The 19,079-nt window shown below is 37.5% G+C and overlaps 1 protein-coding gene across 1 annotated transcript in view; it reads right to left on the reverse strand.

Moving 5' to 3' along the window:
* KCNA4 (potassium voltage-gated channel subfamily A member 4) overlaps window positions 1-19,079 on the reverse strand; it is a 354,568-nt gene that overhangs the window by 21,240 nt on the left and 314,249 nt on the right. Inside the window, exon 3 of the transcript XR_004300639.1 lies at window positions 1,968-2,081. The gene's annotated coding sequence lies outside the window, so the exon portion shown is untranslated. The remainder of the gene's footprint in view (window positions 1-1,967; window positions 2,082-19,079) is intronic.

The following is a 19,079-nucleotide window of genomic DNA, read 5'->3' on the forward strand; positions in this document are numbered from 1 at the left end:
AATCCTGCCAATTATCTCATTATGTTTCCCTTCATATATATTCTTCCTTCACATTTCCACAGCTGCCCATTTTGTTCCTTCTTGGACCATACTACTCCACACCTTATTTTTTTTTCATACCTTATTTTAACAGTCATTACAGAAAGATCTACTGAGCCAATTTAGATGACAAGAAATAAGCATACACTAATACAAGTAATGTTTCCTTTAATTAATGATTATCAAATAATTTTGATTGTTGTTGTCTGAAGGCATAAGAACTGCTTTAAGCTATGAAAATTTTCAAGGAAGCAGTTTATCACAATGGTTGAATGCATGAGTTTTGGAGTTAAACAGTCCTCAGATTAAAGTCCAGTTAAATGCTAATTAAATGCATGTCTTGGGGCAAGTTAAACCTCTCTAAGTCCTATTTTTCTTAATTGAAAAAGTGAAATAAAATAGTACTAATTAATATTACTTGAGTGATGGATTAAATAAGATACTGCTTATGAGGTATACACAACGACTGCCCAGAACATAGAAATCACTCTATAAATAATAGCTATTGTGAGTTTCATGATAAAACTATGATTATGGTGTACTGTCCTTCTTTTTCAGTTCACATATAGTATATTGTAAGTGGACTGTTTCTTGCAGATGGGTGCCGAACCAAACTTTGTCCTATTGATTTGAATATCACAAGACTTCAAATTTGAAATACCCTCTTTAAAAAATATAAAACATTAATATGTGTGCGTGTATGTGTGTATCACTTTTAATTAAGTGAAACCATTGCATTACAATTTCAGTAATATAAATCATTTGTAATATTTCTAAAAAATATGTTTTCAAAATATTTTATATAAGTTTGAAATTAACTGTTTTCTAATTTTCTGAAAATATCTTAAAGTTCTCTGATAGCTTTCTAAGGCTTTAATGAAGATTTTCTCTGGCAATTTTCAGGTGGAAAAAGGTTTACCAAGTAGTTGATTTATCCACATGAATAATACATATCAGTGTAACCAGGGTGATATTCAAAATACTTAATGGGGCACCTGGGTGGCTCAGTGTCTGGGTTGAGTGTCTGCTTGGGCTCAGGTCATGATCCCAGGGTCCTGGGATTGAATCTCACGTTAGGCTCCCTGCTCAGCAGGGAACCTGCTTCTCCCTCACCCTCTGCCCCCTACTCGTGCTTGCTCTCTTTCTCTCTATTGCTCTCTAATAAATAAATAAAATCTTTGAAACAAAAACAAACAAAAATACTTGTCAATACAGATTCCTGGCAGCCAGTTATTAGCAACAATATGTTTGTATCAATGCATACCAACTGGATATCCTTAAATATTACAGATATATACTTTCTCATCTCTCATTATCACTCACCACTCATATTATTCACCATTTATATCACAATCCAGGTATTTTTTTTTTTTTTTTTTAAGGTTGGAAGTTGTATATAGTTAACAGGCTCCCTTACCTCATTCCATACTAGGAGATAAGACAAGCAGATATCCTGGGGCACCTGGGTGAGTCAGTCAGTTAAGCCTCTGACTCTTGGTTTTGGCTTGGGCCATCATCTCATGGTCATTAGATCCAGCCCTGCATCAGGCTCCTGCTCAGGAGTCTGCTTGAGATTATCTCCCTCTGCCCCTACTCCCAGCACCCCCCCCCCAAAAAAAAAGACAAACATATCCCATCCACTCAAATCTATTTTATGTTAAGACTAGTAAATCATGCAGGGTCCCTTCAGGAAATAGCATAGTCACATTTATAAAATTATAAGGGAGAGTGAAGAACAATGAAACTAGTAATTGTAGAGCTGCTACAACCTGTGGGCCTGAAGAAATTGGAGACAAGTGGTACCCAGCATCAGGATGGACAGTTCTGTAGGGAGGGCCATCTTTAGAGGGGCAGGGACATTTCATGTAAAAACACAGCTAGCCTGGAGCAACCTCCCAGGGAAGGATCCAGGGGACATAAAATCCTACCTTTTCCCTCTCTTCCTCTGATCTCTTGCCATGACTTCTTATTGGCTGAACACTGCATGAACCCAGAAATCAAGGGGGCTCAGTCTCTTTCACTGTGTCCGTAAAGTTCAGACCCTTAAAGAAAATACAGAATGGAGGTCATTCAGAATAGATCTGGAGGGACAGAAAACAGACACTTGATGCAACTAGCTTGTCTTTTTCTTTCTCATTTTTTTTAATACATTTTCTTTTCTTTTTTTTTTTAATTTATTTATTTAACAGAGAGATAGCACAAGTAGGCAGAGCGGCAGGCAGAGGGAGAGGGAGAAGCAGGCTCTCTGCTGAGCAGGGAGCCCGATGCAGGGCTCGATCCCAGGAGCCTGGGATCATGACCTGAGCCGAAGGCAGCCGCTTAACCAACTGAGCCACCCAGGTGCCCATCTTTCTCATTTTCCTAACAAATATTTAACTCTAAGACCCAACAAAACTAAAGATGGTTTTGACCTACGTTGTACTCTGATTCAAACCCTAACAAAAGGGCAAATCTCTAAGAATGGAATAAAAATGATACTATCTGTCATCAGACTCTGCTGTAGGAATTTTTCCCTTAGAATAGTTAAATTTCTACTGTTCTTCATATTTAAACATTTACATTATAGATTAATCTAGCCTTCAGACTGATACCAGAAGAGTTAAAAACTTAGATCCTCCAACCTACTACAAAGATGTATTTTCTTTAAATCAAAAAGAGCTACTGCACACTTTGAATTGGGAAGGCACCTTCAGTGCTCACATGAGTAATTGGCTCTGATGCTACCAGCTGAGTGCTCTTATGAATTTCAATAAAATATTATTAATTCCAATGAGAGTAATCACTTTGCTGACATTTGTTATTTAATGTCACTAACTCCATACTTTGCCCTGTAGGGAAACAGCTATGAATTGCAGAAATAGTCCACTAGAAAAAAAAAAAAAAGTTCCAAGATACAAATAGGGGAGTTAATGGAGCAGGAAAACTCTGTGAACACAGTAACCATCTTTCAAGAACAGTGGTAGCTAAATATTTTTTAGGAGGCCAGGCACAGCTGGGCTTGGACAAAGGTATTTATCAGGGAGGGAGATAAAGGAAATACACCTGAAATTTCCCAAATAAAAAGAATCCACTCCCTGTGAGGTCCATGGAGTGCAGGAGTGATGTTATTAAAGACACTGTAGGAATGAATAGAAAAATCTAGAAATTAGTTAAGGGAATTGGGTGTTACAGGACCATTCTGCTTGTAGTGCATAAAAGTGTATTTTATAATGATAACCAGATAATTCTCCACAGTATCCAACAATCTCACAGTAAAATCAAATGAGATCAGCATCTCTGGATCTCATGAATACCGTCAAAGAATTGGTGTGAGGAAGGCCAGGTGATCAGGCTAAAACACCAAGGAACCAGTATTGATGATCTGCTGTGAGGAAGATCATTCTGCACCTGCTATCCCAATATACCAATACTATCATTTTCTTTCAAGCAGTATGCATTTTATTTCCTTATTGATAAACTACCTGATTCTAGAAAAATCCAAGCCAGCAAGTTTGGAAATCGAGACATGGACTTCATGTCAAATATTGCATATTTGATTGAATTTCCACTACCAAAATGAAATGAGCTGTATTACCTGTTATGCCTCAAACTCTGAACCCTTCTTAGAGAACCTTAGGGTTCATCATTCACCCAGGGACATCACTCCGAATTGGGATTTTCCTTCCAGAAAGGATAGCTTTATTGAAAAGCCTCTTAGGCCACAGGTGATCAACTATTCAAGAATTACCCAGAAAGGCCAAAATCCGCCTTGGGCCCTCCCAAGGGCTCAAAGCCTTCATTTTCCTCCTGTCTATTCAACTTTGAAAAATGATCAACAGAATGGAATCTACTAGGGTAAGACATTGACTAATCCTGTCTTCTTGATCTTATGATAACTATAGAAAAACAAAGGATCTGTAAAAGAAAAACAGAAAAATCTGCTTTCAACAACTTGAACTTTTCCAAAACTTACATCAGGAGGGGCTTAGTACTGAAATTTTAACTCAAAATAGGATTATCTCTAAACCATTTATATGATCAACTTCTGACATAGAAATCTTATGTAATCTAGTAAAAAATAATAATAATAAAAAGAAATCTATGTACTCTAGTAACTATGTAAACATACTCCATGTCTAAATCCTCACTGTAGACACAAGAGTAAACAGAAGTCATGTCAGAAAGCAATCTGAGAGGTTTAGGCATCCATCCCAATGAAAGCCTAAATAGAAACTAAATATTTAGCACCAGATTCAAAGGTCAAATAGGAAACTCAGAAATATTGTTGTTGCACTGAGTGTGGATACAGGGAACAAACTAAAATCTCTACTCGTTTGAGTAAAAGTGATTTTTTTTTAAGCATCAACCAAAATCTTCCTAAATTTTCAAGACCTGCACAAGAAATAATAAAAGCTTGCTAAATCACAATTAAGATTTTCAGTGACAGACTTATCCACACTTACACTTTTAGATCTCATCATCACCAAGACTTTCCTAGAGCAGACAGAAACAAAATCTATCTTTATAGCCAGGTAGAATTCCTGCACTCAACGGTACGTTAGTGGATATCTAATGTTATTGGTTCTCAATCTTCACTATGCTTCAGAATCAGCTTAGAAGATTAAAAGAAATGGCACCCTGGCTCCACTCTTGGAGGTTCTGGTTCAGTTGCTTTGGGATGGGACTGGTCACTGGTATTATTTTTTGTATTCCCAAGATAATTCAGTTGCACAATGAGGGCTGATAACCACTGGTCTAGTTGAACCTGAATCACCCACTTCATAAGTAAGAGAGGGGTTAGAGAAGTTACATGATCCACACAAAATCACCATGAGTCAGTAGAAAGAACACCAGATTGTTAGTCAGAGATATGGGTTAGAATCATGTCTCTCTTGCTGAATAATAATGTGAAATTGAGCAAATCACATCAACTCTCAGTTTCAGGATACTCACAAGGAAATGAAAAAAAAATACATGCTTGAATTATTTCACAGAGTTGTTGAGAGGATCATCATAAAATTAAGCAACATAAACTATGTAAAATTACTTTGTAAAATGTAAAGTACTACACACTTATTAGGGGTTGCTGTTTTGTATAGTAGAGGCAAGACTAGAAGTTTCTGCTATCTTCTAATTCTGTAACTTATTAAACCATTCAATTTTTATATCAGTGACTATATTAAACTACTACTTATCAGGCATTATATAAATCAGCACATAGTATTAACTAACTTATCCCCATGCAGTGGTAATCAATTTTCATAATCATGACCTATAATGCTCCAGGAGTTCACTATTCAAAGTATCTTTGGTCCAAGGACCAGAAGCATTGGCACCACCAGACAGCTTACTAGAAATGCAAATCTCATGCCTCACCTCTGACCTACAGAATCTGCATCTTCAGCTTAATAAGATCTCCAGGTGATCTGAGTCACATTAAAATTTTAAAAGTACTGTTTTACAAGATCTCAAAATGTCTTTGGCATGATGAAACTAGGTTCAGTGCCATTTGAGCGATTCTTTTTCCATTTTAATTCTTCAAAAATTAGAAATGCACATTATATATGTGTGTATAAAGAAGCGTGATTCTATCTGAAACTATTGGATTAAATAAATGTCCCTTTTCTCTGTTTAAGCCGAATAAAGCATTTATTACATTAATTTAATCAAACTCTCTTTAGATTTCTCTTCATAATAATCAATTCTTAGCAGCAATTTAGATTCATTTGAATTAATCACTATTAGGTCCTGTGGAGGCTTAGGGATTCAACATTTTCATTTTAGATGAGATTTTGTGAATAGAAGTGATTAGACTCTATATGATCAAAGTCCCTCATTGACTAATACCTGCCTTTCTCCCATTCTCCAAAGCCACAGGCTCATTTTATCCAGCCCAGGTTGAAACTAATTTGTGATTCTATGGGGTGACCAAAGCATGCAGCTTATTATTTGGATTATTTTCTTAGGGAAGATGTGTCCTTGGTGATTTTAATTCAATCAGAATATTGCAATTTGGGAGGATTTAAAGGAGGAGAATATGGTCTCATTATTCAGACTTTAAAAAACAAAAGGAAAGAAAATAAGTAAATAGTTTTGTCCTTTTTTTCCCCTCAAAGATGCTATGTTCCAGTTAAATACCCTGTCTTAAGTCATTCCCTAGGCTCTGCACAAATTAGGACTATCTGAATGGAAATTAAATAAGATGAAATCTTAACAAATAGCAGTTATATCTGTTACTCAGCCATCACACAGACTCTGAATACTGAGTGACTGGAAATTTTCCTGCAATCCCAGATTTCCCTCCCTACTAATTGGGTGTAAATTGGTGCCTATTTATAGTAGATCTATGAATAGATATCAGTCCAAAAGTGTCATGGACTTGAGTTATATTGCAAGAGGCTCAGGATGAATTTGTTTCCACCGGAGGTAATGATTTTTGAAAAGTATGGCCACAAAACATGAACAGGGCAACAAGATGTGGCAGGAAAGATGTTTCCTAGAGCATCTTTTAAACCTTTTGTGAAATGAGTCAGCAGTAAGGAAATTCAAAGTGATCCACAGGGCTTTGGCAGAGGAAGGGGAACAGGGGCTCCCACTTTGTGCAACTGTCAATTTCACTTTGAAAAGTGTAAGGAGAGGGAGAGAATCTAAGGCTCAGACATAAGGTAAAAGCTTGTTCAGGAGGATGAATTTGCTTAAGTAATTTCATCCTCCACTTCCACCCCAAGGAAAATATTGATTGTCAGCTATTCAACATAGGAAACTAGTCAATATTTCTGGCATAGTTCTCTGGAATTCAACTAGTAGTGAATGAATTAAATAATGCAAAATGTACAGCCTTAGTGCTCGAGATAACATAACCATCTTTGAAAAGAGCCAGGCCTGTTTTGCATTAATTCACGTAAGTCTGTATCATGTCCTATGTCCTTTTCAAGTCAATACTACATGGAGCTAAATTTTTTTCCACTTTCTGGAGGAATATTTCATGCTAAGACAACAAGAAATGCTCAATGGAACATTCACCAATATTGTCACTTTATGTTCTCAATGAATCTCTCACTAGCATTATCTCTCCCTGTGCTTCCCCATCCCTGTTCTAGTATTAAGGACTCATCTCTGTCAGGGATTTAGAAGCATCCTGTACAAACACATCCTTTATAGCTATGAGTGTGTTCTTCCTCAGTTTATAGACAGAGATGATCAAATGTAGTGCCTGGGGATGACAGAATGGACATTTCCAATTAGCAATTAAAAAAAAAAAAAAAAACCTCTAAAATGCTCAGAAGTTTCCCTGAAGATGGAAAAGTTTCTAAAAGTTTTCACTTGTCAGTAAATATATTATGGAGCACTTGAGAGGTTCTAGGTACAGTTCCACTCTAACTAGCTAGGTTTTCGCAGGCCATGAAAACACCTAAGTATTCCAGCTTCAGGCAGAGTATAACAGAAAAGGAATCAAATAGGTTTCCATTTCCATTCCTGGTTGTGACACTTATTTACAAAATATCCTCAGATATATCTGAGATATCAATACCCTCACTTACAGGGGCATCTGGGTGGCTCAGATGATTAAGCATCTGACTCTTGGTTTCTGTTCAGTTCATGATCTCAGGGTCGTGAGATCGAGCCCTGAGTAGGGCTCCCTGCTCATCATGGAGTCTGCTTGAGATTCTCTCTTGCCCTTCCCCCTGCTCATGCTCTCTCTCTCTATGAATAAATAAAATCTTTAAAAAATAATAATATCTTCACTTATAAAATTTCCACCCTGGTGTGTTACTGCAATAATAAAATGAAACCATATAACACATCTAGTATAGTGCCCGGCGCACAGTAAGTTTTTCAATAAATGTCATTTTTTTTCTTATTTAAAAAGTAGTTCATAGTATTTTCAAGATTATAGACATAAATTACATGCAAATACACACAACATAAAGGCTATGAAAATATAGTAAAGGACACATGGGAATGCCCAGATGCTATTTGTGATTCATAACTCTGATCCCATCGAGGTTGATTTGAGGTTCTAAGTTGATTTTGAATATAGCGACTATCACTGAAAAGTGGAGTGTCGCACAAACCCAAGCTATGTGTCCAGATTTGTTCTAGAACTTCTGTCTGTCAATTCATATGTCTAGCATCTCATACATTTTGGAACTATAAAAGCTGTTGCTCTTGGAGAATAAAATTAAATTTTGATTTGGAAATTTCTAAATCAATGGCACATCTATCCCATGACTAGCCAACATCTTGTGGGACATATGGATATAACAATACCTCCGCTCCTTTGCAGCACTACATACTCAAACACAGCATATGTCAGCACAACATAGCATGTATATCTTCTGAAACTCTGATATCGTTTGTACTTCCAAGGTCCTGCTTCAGCAGTAGTGCTAAAGTCTGTTTAAATTGATTCATGTCTGTGTTGTATTTATTATTAAATACTTGTGTCACTTATTCATCTGCATCTAGCTAGGTCTTTGTCCTTCTTTCTCTCCAACACAGAACAGAATAGCACCAGTAGCTTATTTCCTTCCACAACTACTTTGATTTCTGCTGCTCCTATTCCTTCCGCCATTCCACTGATCCTTCACAAACATGGTATTGATAGAGTCTGAGAATAAATCTCATCTTTTCAGTCCTCAATTTTATCTCCTTTTAAGTCACTTTGGACCCTTCTTTCCTCATATAGGAAGAGTTTGGGAACTTTATCCTACTTTACTGCCATAGCATTGACCTGTCCTTCAAAGCCTTCCAGTCTTTTTTTTTTCTTTCTTTTCCAGTTTAACTACTCTGGCTGCAATCCACTGTAAGCATCACCATATCCATTTCTGTAATGAAGATTGGAAGGATGAGAGGTTATTCTTAGTGCTGTGGCAGGAGTCCTGTCTGGCATTTATACTCTCTAAGAAATGCTAGATGCTTCTTAAAGGGCAGACACTGAGATATAAAAGAGGAATAGCTGATCTTGGTTGGCTCTGTCATAAGGACTTTCAGAAGGAGATGTAACAAAAACAAGACAAAACAAAACAACAACAACAAAAACAACAAAGGAGATGTAAAAAAGCCAGGATAGATCATGGTAAACGGTATTATAGATTGTGGCTATTTAAAGTTGATCAGGGTTTTGGGGTTTTGTTGTTTTCTTTGGGGGTGTGGTGATGAAATTGTGTAGAATTATAAGAATATTTGAGAATAGTGAAAGACCCAAGACTGAAGGTCTTTGCCCCAATTCTACACTTCCCACTCTAGCTGGCCTACCCATGAAAAGAGCTCCAATTTGCCAAATTCTATCCCAGTTCTTTCTGCCTTCTGCCTTGGTCTCTATTAATATCTCCGATTTTTTTCCATTCACCTGGATTCTGACTTATTTATTCTATTTTTCCCATCCTTCAAATGTGATAATTGATATAGTCACTCCAGCTTTTGAGAACAGAGATTTGGATTTGCTCTATAACTCTATCAATTTCTGTGACTCTTGAAAACTACCCTTCCTTCTTCTGCTTTCCATTTATTTCACTGGTTTTTAAATAACTAACTCAACAAAATGTAACCTCCCGAAACTGCTTGTATTTATCATAGAATTATTCAACATTAGAAAATTGAATATGAAATTATTCAATTTATGCAAACCAAGTTTTCCTATTAGCAAATAAGCCACTTATTTATCTTCCCAGGGTATGGAAAAAGGCCATAGGACCTTGACACAGTCTCTGAATTGGTCTATTAAATATTGTGTAGGAAGGACAACCTCTCTTCTTCCCCAGTGATTATACAGCCTCTGCAGATCAATTCTGGTATGGGGCTTCTTATCAGAGCAATGTCCAGAGCCCTCAACCAGAGACTTCAAGCTTTAGAAAAGCAGAAGGACCTCATGCATCCTGTAGCAGGAATAAGTAATATTGAACTATGTAAGCATAGAGATCTTAAGCCCTTTTGTGATGAACTGTTTTCCTTTGATTGTTTTCACACTTGTTATGATTTTATATGCAAAGAAGCTAATCTTAATTTATTGATTCTAAATATGGTTAGCAAACATGTTAGCACAATGACTCCTCCCATCTGGCATTGGTTTTCTGGATATACAAATTAGGGACTCTTCATGTGTTGATGCTGATATAGTGCTATAGCTAAAGCTGAGACAGAGTAATTCTAATTAATCACTTAATCCTTCTGGTTCTCCTCATTTGGCTAACTCTCCAGCCTGGCCTACCTCAGTCTCAACAGTTAGTATGTCATTAAGTGATGCCAAAGGAAATCATGCCTACTGATTTGGGTGGTAGTCAGAAAGTGTTGCAATTTGAGCTATAATAGCTCCTTTCTGGTTTTGTGGTTTATTTCGTAAGACAAAATATCTTTCTGTGCATTTAGGCACAGAAAGGATAAAATAGACATCCATTATAAAATGTCAAATGGATTTTTCTTCTTTCAATCTCTAAACTTCATCTAAAAATTGGTTGCTAAACTTATTTTTTAAATTTTTTATTTAAATTCAATTTAGTGAACATATACTGTATTATTAGTTTCAGGGATAGAATTTACTGACTCATCAGTTACATACAACACCTGTTGCTCATTACATCAAGTGGCCTCCTTAATGCCCATCACCCAGTTACCCCATCCCCCCACCCACCTCCCCTGCAGCAAACCCTCAGTCTGTTTCCTATAGTTAAGAGTCTCTTATGGTTTGCCTCCCTCTCTGTTTTTATCTGATTTTATTTTTCCTTCCTTTCCCCTATGTTCATCTGTTTGTTTCTTAAATTCCACATATGAGTGAAATCATATGGTATTTGTCTTTCTCTGACTTATTCCACTTAGCATAATACCCTCTAGTTCCATCCATGTCATTGCAAATGGCAAGATTTCATTCTTTTTTTTAAAGATTTTATTTATTTATTTGAGAGAGAGAGAGAATGTGCAGGAAGGGGAGGAGCAGAGAGAGAGGGAAAAGCAGACTCCTCGCTGAGCAGGGAACCCCATGCAGGGCTCAATCCCAGGACCCCAAGATCATGACCTGAGCTGAAGGCAGATGCTCAACTGACTGAGTCACCCAGGTGCCCAATTTCATTCTTTTTGATAGCTGAGTAAACTTATTTTTTTAAAGATTTATTTATTTATTTTAGAGAGAGAGAGAGCGAGCAAGCATGAGCAGCAGGGGCAGAGGGAGAGGCAGAGAGAATCCCAAGTAGACTCCACACTGAGCATGGAGCCCAATGTGAGGCTCAATATCAGGACTCTGAGATCATGACCTGAGCTGAAACCAAGAGTAGGTCGCTTAACTGATTATGCCACCCAGACACTCCTTTTAAATGTGGCTCCCTGGACCCCACACCCAAAGATTCTGATGCAGACTTTCTTAGTAACCAGCCCAGGAATCCAAAGTCTTAATATCCAATATAATGTGGATGTAGAGTATGCACTGAGGCACACTTCACAAGGGACTCCAGGCCAATTCTGAGCAGATGCTGCTGATTTCTTCACTGTTTAGCAGATGTAGTCACATACGTTAAATATGCATCAGTTATTTGAGCAGAAAGAGAGACCAAAGAAATAACAATAGAAAATCCAGAAATAAACCAAAGCACATATGGTAATTTGGTGTTATATAGGTGGTCTCTCAAACTAAGGGGTGGAGGGGGTGAAGAAAATTTTTTATGACATTGTATCAGGGCAAATAGTCATTTGAGAAAGAAGATAAATTTGGATTTGCACCTCCAACTTTATACCACACAAAGGGTAAATATAAATTGATTAGAAATCTAAATGTATGGGGCACCTGAGTGGCTCAGTCATTAAGCGTCTGCCTTTGGCTCAGGTCATGATCCCAGGGTCCTGGGATCGAGCCCCGCATCGGGCTCCCTGCTCGGCGGGAAGCCTGCTTCTCCCTCTCCCACTACCCCTGCTTGTGTTCCCTCTCTTGATGTCTCTCTCTGTCAAATAAATGAATAAAATCTTTAAAAAAAAAAAAAAAGAAATTTAAATGTAAAAATAAAACCAAACAAGTAATAAAAAAAGAAAAATGAATATATTCTTTTACAATCTCTAAGTGAGGAAATCTCAACTATGATTTGACTTAGAGGTAATTGTAAGTGGGGCACCTGGGTGGCTCAGTCAGTTAAGCAACCGACTCTTGATTTTGGCTCAGGTTATGATCTCAGGGTCTTGAGATCAAGCCCTGTGTTGGACTTCACACTGGGTGTGGAGCCTGCTTAAGATTCTCTCTCTCCCTCTGCCTCTGCCCCTCTTCTCTCCCCAACTCTTAAAAAAAAAAAAAAGTAATTATAAGAAAAAGTAACATATTCAACTACATATTTTTTAACTTTCTTTGAGAAATCAATATTACAGAAAACAAAATGGGGGGACTCATGGTCCTATACATAAAGAGGTCCTAAAATTTAAAAAAAAGAGAGAGAAAACAAAAACCTAATTGTAAATAAATAAAATATATAGACATTTCACAGAAAAAGAAATGCAAATAGCCATTAGACATTACAAAATGCTTGGGGAACAAGCCATGTTGCTATCTGGAAGTGCTCCAGGCAGAGGGACAGCAAGTACAGAGGTCCTAAAGCAGGACATGTTTGGTTTTAACTAGGACAAAGTGGGGTGATTTCACTCACTGAAGCACAGAAAGCAAGGGAAAGAATATTTAGAGACTAGGGAATGGATTGTTGAGGGCTTTGTAGGCTCAGGTTAGGACTTAGATTTCATTCTGAAGAAGGTGGGAATTCATTGGCTTCAAGTAGAGGAGAAACCTACTATAATATGCATTATAAAAGGATCATTCTGGCTGCAAAGTGGGGAATAGACTGACGGTAGATTGGCCCATACTCTGCGTATTTTACTATGATTGATATTCATAAGGCAAATACACAGAACTATGACCTATCTTGTCCCAAACTTTCCAAGAAACATACACATACACACACAAAAACAGAGGTCTCTTAAGTTCCAAAAAGAACTGGGTTATGATATGACTCTGATGGGCATTAGCTGTGCATCCATGACCAAAATACTTCCCTAAACCTCAACACATCCTTATCTGTTGCATGGGTTAGAAACAAATACTAAGATTGTAGTCAGAATTAAATGAGGTAGTGTGCATAGGCATCTAACTTTAGATGTCTACCAACTGCTTCTTCCCTTTGTTTCTCTTTCCTTTCAGGTTGGTCTCTAGGGCTTAACTTTCCAATTATTAAGTTGTTTTAGGTAAAGTGACAGAATCAGGGATGGGGAACCAAGTGAGAAATGTTCTCTGCCAACAGGTAGGAGGCCCCATTCTCAGAATCCTCAACTGTTATTGGCAATGCTCACAATCTAGCTCCAAGATAAAAAGGATCTTCCATATTTGATAGGAAGATTGGTTTTTTTTTTTTTTTTTTTTGAGTTCTTCAAAATTCTAATATTCCTCTCTAATCCCATCAGGAATTCAAGATAGAGGTCCTTATGCCTTAAGTTGGCCCAAGATGTTCTTCAGTTTTCCCTCAACTTGACTAACCTTTAAAAAGGTTTCCTCCTGACATAGGTCCCTGACTTCCCTTTGCTTAACACATTTATTTTAGAAAACTTGTAATTGTAAATTATTTCTCTGCCCCTTTGAGATGTAAATCTTTTCCCAGCCTCTTGCCAGTTTCACAACCCAAGAATGTCTTTCTCAAGGCCTGGGGAGCCATCCTCTTGAAACACAATCACCAAGAAAGATAGTGCCCCTATCTTCTAGTCTCTGTGGGCTTAGGAGCCTAACTGATAAGCACCAGTTAGAAAGCACAGATGGCCTAATCACACCAATCAACCTCCCCACTAATACCCTCATTTTCCACTAATTCACCCAGTGCCTAAAACCTCTCCTTCCTCTTGTTTCAGTAGAGTTGAATTCAACCTTTTTCCCCTACTATAAGTCTTGAATAAAGTCTTCCTTGACTGACTCTGTCCTGTGCAATTTTTCTTTAATAATAGATGCCATCTTGTGAAGACCAGAGCACTCACAGAAGCCCATGATTAAAACTTAAAATCCAAGATTCCAAGGAAAAGAATCCCCTTCTAATGCTATCTGTGACATTCCCATAGCCACACTGGGCAGTTATCCATACAATGAGAAGCTACTTAAACAATTTCCCCTGGGAATAAAAGTGTATTCAGAAAGACATCACAACTTGCTAATAAATCTTCTTTACTAATTAGCATTTTTATTCAACTGTATCATATGGGGAAAATGAATTTCCAACTTTCTGTATATGACCATGCTCCCCCATCTCCATAGATGTCCAGTAAATTCAATTTCCTACTTTCTACATCTTTCCCTGAAGTATCTGTCTGGCCACTTCAGCGGGTAACCAGGTGCACCTGAGAGCCCACTGGTTGTGGGGCTCTAGTTCAATGTATCTCTTTGATACTAAAGCTTAGGGAAAAGATCCCAGATGCTGCAAACATTTATAGACAGAAGGTTGTCCCTAGTTTTCATTTGCATCTCTTTGTTCTCATCATCAAAGACACTTGTACAATAGCCATAAAAGAGATCCATCTACTTGTTCATTATATGCTTCTTCCTGGGGTAGCATCATAGCTGACATTCCCTTGCTGAATCATAAAAAAACTCTGATTAAGGTGTTGCCATGTGCAAGCAGTTTATCTAGCCCTAAGTGAAATGTGAGTCTCCTGCTTCTTAGAGCTTTCTTTAAGTGCTACACATGAAGGAGCCTGGACTCTGAGGTAAGCTCTGTGCATACACTAACAACAAAGGGCACATGACATAATGATCTCTACTTAATCAAGACTAATGGGAGCCTTGATTATACACCTTCCCAAAAGAAAAATGTTGCCTTAGACACACTTGTCTAGAGTGAAGGCTGAAAAAAAGGCTGTTTATTAAATCAGATGTTTTCAAACTCAAATCTAGCATGGTATCATTGTGAATCGGTAGAATTAGAATTTTGTGGGAACTTCAAAGGACAGAATGAAGGCCAGAAGTTTGGGATTCAACTTAAGGAAGAGAATTTTAACAGTTAAAATGCATAGGATAAGCTGCTTTGAAAGGTGGCGAAGTTGTTACAAAGGGAATTCATGCATGAGAGAATCACTACTGTTTCTACCATTTCTTTTTTTTAAAGATTTTATTTATTTATTTGTCAGAGAGAGAAAGAGAGAGAGAGTGCACAAGCAGGGGGAGCAGCAAGCAGAGGGAGAAGCAGTCTCCCTGCTGAGCAGGGAGCCAGACACAGGACTCAATCATGACCTGAGAGTATGACCTGAGCCAAAGGCAGACACTTAACTGACTGAGCCACCCAGGCGTCCTACCATTTCTAAAATGATTGGATTCTTTGTTAAATTTTCAACAAAAATAAGCTGAAGGCATAAATGAACTGCAATAGGAATCTACTCAGATTCTATCAGACTTTTGCAAGTCTCTCCTATTAGTAAATTTAGAATATCCTAAGCAATGAAATTATTAGAGATTGCCAATATATTTCTTTATAAAGGTTATATCAAGTTACACTTCCACGAGTGAATTATGAGAAGGCTTGCTTCCCTATACTCTGGCAAGCCCATAGTGTATAGTCAAGATTTTTGACCTTTTACAATCTGAGAAGTAAATGTGAAGACCTGTGTAATTTTGGTTTATATTCTTTTTATGATGTGTGAGGTCAAATGGATTTTTATGTGTTTAAGAGCCAGCTATATTTCCTTTTCTTAGAACTATTTGTTAATTTCCTTTGCATATTTATTTATTGAATTGTTGGCCTGTTTCTTACAGATTTATAGAGCTCACAGCCATTTTTCTGTGATAGGATTAGCAAATGCTTCCCAGAGTTTCATGTTTTCTCATGACTTTATTTATAGTGTTTTTCTAATATAAATTTCAAAAACCTTTTTAGTGGTATTTATCTATTTTCTCTTTTCTCTCTTCACTCTGGACTTTGTGTCACATTAAGAAAACTATTTTTAAAATTATTCTCCACTCATTGGACCAATATTTTTAGCAGTTTATATCTCATGTTTAAATCTGAAGTTCATTTAGATGTAAGCTATGAATAATTTTATTATTTTACAGGTGACTGGTCAGATATTCCAACAACATTTATTGAATAGTCTGTCAGTTCCTCACCAATGTGGAATGTCATTTTTACCACATACTTAAAATCTCATGTATATTTGGTATTATTTCTGAAATTTCTATGATATTCCACTGACGGGTCCACATATGTAATAGTATACATTTTTAATTATTCTAGCTTTATGTTTTAATATTTGTTAGGACTATCCCCTCCCCAGTCAAACAATGTCCTGGACATCGTTGCTTATTTTCTCATATGAAATTTGTCCAGTAAGAAAACAATGGATAAAATTTGTACTAAGAGCATTATGTGAGTCCTTCCAAGAATACAATATTTTATTTCATTTGTTTATATTTTAGGTACACTTCAGTTTTCTTCATGTAGATCTTATATACTATTTGTCAAGTTTATTTTTTCACATGTGTTCATGTTTCATTCTTGTTTGTTTTTTCTTCAAAATAGGGTGTTTTCAATATGGGACAGATTTTTTTTTATTTTTTTACTTTTTTTTTTTAAGATTTTATTTATTTATTTATTTGACAGAGAGAAAGAGACAGCGAGAAAGGGAACACAAGCAGGGGGAGTGGGAGAGGGAGAAGCAGGCTTCCCACTGAGCAGGGAGCCGGATGTGGGGCTCGGTCCCAGGACCCTGGGATCATGACCTTAACGACTGAGCCTCCCAGGCACCCCAGATTTTTTTATTTTTGAAAGAGAGTTGGTTTGTCTGGACTAAACAATGTGTGATAAGGAGTGACTGGAGTCAGTACTGGAGAAGAACTTTGGGGTCAGGTTTAAAAGGGCCTTGAATGCCAGGAATTTTGAATCATTTTTTTTTTTTTAAGATTTTATTTATTTGACAGAGAGAGAGAGCGAGAGAGGGAACACAAGCAGGGGGAGTGGGAGAGGGAGAAGCAGGCTTCCCGCTGAGCAGGGAGCCCGATGTGGTGCTTGGTCCTGGGACCATGACCTGAGCCTAAGGCAGATGCTTAACGACTGAGCCACCCAGGTGCCCTGAATAATTTTTTAATGATAGTTAATACCTAGTGATTTTTAAAAGGTAATCTATTATTTTTGGAAAATGATAGTTCTGGAAGCAGCCTGAAGAAGGTACTAGAATCAGATCAGCTAGTTGCAAGGCATGTAATTCAGAAAAATGCTGTATTTCCCTCATATTCAGGAAGAATGAAGACAGAAAGCCAACACTTACTAAAGGCTTATTATGTCCAGACACCGTGCTAGCACTTGCAGAATTTCCCCCCAAAGTAGGCTCAAAATGTACCCCTCCCTCTGGCTCTTTAAACCAGGATAGCCTATTAATTTACCATTCACTCCTGGTCTGTTAAAAGAAGCTTAAATAAAAACTGCTTTATTCTTTGTAATTTATCAGTACTGTTCCCATAACTGATCCATCCTTCTATGACAATTGGTCTCTATCTGCTTGCTCTTTATCTTGTTTCCCTAGGTCAAGGCCATATTTGTGTGACCCCATCTTGAATCCATGGCTGTGGCAGCTTTAGATTAGACCTCATCCTCACCTACTATGACATTTGGGCCTCTATTTTTCCTTGCCAATTCTGGCTCAGCCTGATTTCTGGACTGATGGTCTCAGGTAAGAATCCCATTTTTCAGTTTTGGCCCCATGGAACTGTGTCTTCAGCCTAACCACTGGACCAACTCTTTATGTTTGAGAATAGGGAAATTGAAGGTGGATTATGTTTGAAAATCAATAACCCTAAGTTTCACAAGTCAGTATAAAAATGAAGTTAAACCTCATGTGTACCTGGCCTGCATTAGTTTGATATCTTCCATGTGCAGAATGGCTGATTCTCAATAAAGCCCCTGTCCCTCAATTATTTAAGGCCATTTTCCTCCTTTAAAGTCTTACAAGGTTCCCATTGTTATCACATTATATTTCCACATCCCTTTGGTTAACGTGACAAACCTGCCCCAGTTATCACTATTCTGAAAAATTTCTCAGTCCTGGGTAAATTGTTATGGTTGGTCACCCTACCTCTGGTGCTCAGTTCAGGCTTCTTTTAGCATTGCTGTGTGCTTTCCTCTGGAATGAAATTTCACATCATCATGGCCCCTACTCATGCAATTACCAATCCTGGGACACTAACATTCCCTTTGGCTACTGTTGGCATCATTGTCATCTCTATTCTGACACCTCTGGTACTCACCTCCCTCTAATCTGCTTAAGCACATTCCCCTCCTTCCTGTCCCCCCGGATCTCACTCTTCTGCTCATTTTCAGGGTCCCTCAGCCAGCTGGCTTGAACAACTAGGTGTTTCAAATATTTTAATATTTATGGATAAAATACTTCCCTTTCTTAGGAAGCATACACACTACTCAGATGGTTGATTCTAGCTCATTTCAGGTACAAAAACAATGTACTTATTCTTAGAGTCACTTTTCCCGTATGACCCTCAAAATCTTGTGAAGTCTGGCTCACTGAGCTATAGACTTTCTTTGCTCAGATTGAATGAATCCTTCCCTGAGACTTCTGTATTTGTGTCCTCTTTGTACCACTTTCATAGGTCTCATAGATGTTCATATATCCCTGACCCCCAAGGATGAATAGGCTGGAGTTCCTAAGTACATTTCCAGGAGGCTCCAGACCCCGATGCAAATCACTGGATAGTTAGGTACAGAATTGGAGGTAAGAGTAAATAATATATCTCCAGGGTACCTCCAGACTCAGCAAATTTTCACTCAACTGTCAAGTCAAATGTGGCTTCCTTGTTTCTTAATTTTCTCAACTGGAAATAACTGTTTTCCATGTATGTTTTCACATTGCTTGATTCAGATTCTTTCTCTTCTATAGCCCATACAACTTACTATTACAGTTTTTTAAAATTTTTTTTATTATGTTATGTTAATCACCATAAATTACATCATTAGTTTTTGATGTAGTGTTCCATGATTCATTGTTTGCGTATAACACCCAGTGCTCCAGGAAGGGAAAACTATTACAGTTTTTGTTGTTGATGCTGATTTTTTTTACTTTGC

This window comes from Phoca vitulina, unplaced genomic scaffold (assembly GCF_004348235.1).
Source record: "Phoca vitulina isolate PV1807 unplaced genomic scaffold, GSC_HSeal_1.0 scaffold16, whole genome shotgun sequence".
NCBI lineage: Eukaryota > Metazoa > Chordata > Mammalia > Carnivora > Phocidae > Phoca > Phoca vitulina.